Here is a 2,714-nt window from a genome sequence, read left to right as displayed (position 1 = left end):
AAAAAAAAAAAAAAAAAAAAAAAAAGAGGTGTGACATGTCATAACTTGCAACAGATTAAAAATATGAAGAATAGAGAGTTCTGAATAGGTGAGCACAGTTTCTATTATCTTATTTAATGTGGGCGTAACAGATAAGACTTAGGGATTACCTACGCACGCGCCTTTTAGAAATGGATCAGGTGCTACTTTGTTACATTGCTCCCCTTGGTTTTGAAAATGGGTTCATAACGTGTCCATGTATAGGAGAAGAAATCATTTAAATTGCTTAACAAGATAAATGCTAGGTATACTAGACAGACTATAATTCCACTAGCATAAGGGGTTACCGTATTAGAAAACGCTCTCCTGAAAATGGAATTTGAATTAAATGATACCCACGGTATGAGAGGAGGCATCTTACCTGTTTTAAGCAATCCTGCCCTAAGTTGTATATAAACAATTCTACTCATGAACATACAACTGTCAATAAAGCCCTGTAAACCACAGCAGTTTAATTCCTAAGTATAACCCAGCAGGTCTTTGTATGTCCTCAGACATGTCCTAGAATGCAAGAATGTGCACACACAGGAATATTCATAGCAGCCATATTCCTAACAGCCCCAAACCAAAAACAAACCAGTGTCCATCCACTGTAAATAGTGGAATAAATTGGAGTATATTCACACAGGGGAATATTTCACAGCAATGAAAATAAACAAATTATTATCGCTATAAACAACATACGAATGAATCTCACAAACATAATATCTGTGCAAAAGAAGCCTGACAGAAGAGAGGACATATTGCACAATTTCATTTATATGAAGTACAAACCCAGGCTAACTAATCTATGGGATTAGATGTAGGCAGAGTGATTGCCTGCTCACTGCGAGGAGATGAAAGGGGGCTTCTGGTGGTCATTCCCGATCTAGATGCTGGCCATACGGGTAATTTTGTGAAAATATATTGAGTTGTACACTTACAATTTTTGCACATTTCTAAATGTATGCCATATACCAATGTGTCATTTACTTCCACAAAAAAAATATGATTATGTTTCTCCTCCAATTCTGTGGTTGTTCACAGGGCAGGGGGATTTTTGCTGGTTATCTTCACTGATAGACAGTCTCCCACACTACAGAACAGCTACAGAGATTCTGTATAGGAAATGCGTGACAATGTTCAAATGCAAAGATTATGCCTTTTATCTACTTCCAGTCTATTACTTACTTTGAATGTATTTTCCAATGATGGCTCTATATTTGTGCTGATTCATCCTCTTGACCCTGCCAGATCCCCTGTATGAAGAGACAACAGAGAGAAAAATCCATAACTCATTAAGGTCAGTGGTTCTAATGAAGTCTGGGAAAGAAAAGACAAGGGTTGCTTTCTCTGTCAGCCCCACCCCACCCTGGGCAGCCATCCCAAACAGCATTCCTTCTAGGTCAAGGACCCCTGTGAGGGAGTCTGCCGACAGTACATGTGTATCACTGCAATTGGGATAACAGGTCACTGAGTCAAGAGAACAATTGCGAATGAGGACATAGAGATTGGTGCAGGGATTGAGCTGAGGGGTTTTTGAGAGTTTATTATTGGAAATAATAGCAAATTATGTGGGTGTTGTCCCCAGATCTCCATCAATTCTTCTCTACTATTTTGGGTACCTCTTCACAACCCTTTGCTGTGCTCTCCCATCCAACAGCCAGCACCTACGGTTCATCCTCAGAAAATCTGGGGTGCTCCTGGAGCTGCTTCCCGAGCATTGGCAGAGAGCTGGAAGTCTGGAAACATTCAGCTCCCGGGGCAGTCCCGGCAGTGACAGCCCCAGCTCCCAGCCTCTATTCAGGAGCCATGGTCAGGACAAGAACAAGGGTAAGGTGAGGGCGGAATGCAAGTGAAAGGGCGCCAAAACACTTGGCAAAATAAATCGTATTTCAATGCAGTATTTTTACAAATAAATGCCTCAACTTCCGATGTGGTTCCACCCAGCACTACTTTGAGATGTAACATGCGTCAGCGCTCCCCTCGGGATGTTTCCCCCCTCTTTGAGGGAGAAGGTGTGATTTGGGGTTTTCTTTTGCCTCACAGAAATTAAACTCCTCCCTGGCCTACCACTGTCTTGTTTCCTCAGCTCCACCTGGTTTCCAAATGGTCCTCTCCTGGAAGTGCACCCACGCAGCCGTCCCATTTTCACCTATTTCCTTAACGCTTTCTCATATACCCAGGCTGACAACACCAGAAGTAGAAAATGTGAAGTAAAGAAGAGTGCGTAGACCTTAACGTTCAAAGTATAAGATCCTTTTCACAGAAAATAATAACCTTCCCTATAAATATTACACAATTCATTACAATTCATGAAGGTCCGCTATGAAAATCAAAACCCCATCACGCCAAAGCTCTAACAATACATGTAAACAAACAACTACAGGCTCTAAGTGGAGTATGATGTCGGATTCATGCCTTTAAATTTCTTTCATTACTCGCTCTATGGTAGCAAATGAAATGCCAGGAAGCCGCAGGGAGAAGGCACTGCAGCAGTTTGCTGGTTCCTGAGGTTCATAACATACATGCCAGGTGCCATCTCCTGGCGAGAGTGCCCCTATACCTCTAAACCACGGATGCCTTTTACCTTTGACTGTGTGTTGGAACAGGCTGTAAGAATGACATTTGGACTAAACAAAGGACATTTATTTGTAACATAAATATTAAAAAATTTTAAAGTCCTGTGTTATTAT

Source organism: Lipotes vexillifer, unplaced genomic scaffold (genome assembly GCF_000442215.2).
Source record: "Lipotes vexillifer unplaced genomic scaffold, Lipotes_vexillifer_v1.1 scaffold385, whole genome shotgun sequence".
NCBI classification, from domain to species: Eukaryota; Metazoa; Chordata; class Mammalia; order Artiodactyla; family Lipotidae; genus Lipotes; species Lipotes vexillifer.
The sequence above is the reverse complement of the archived record's forward strand: the minus strand, read 5'-3'. Positions refer to the sequence as shown.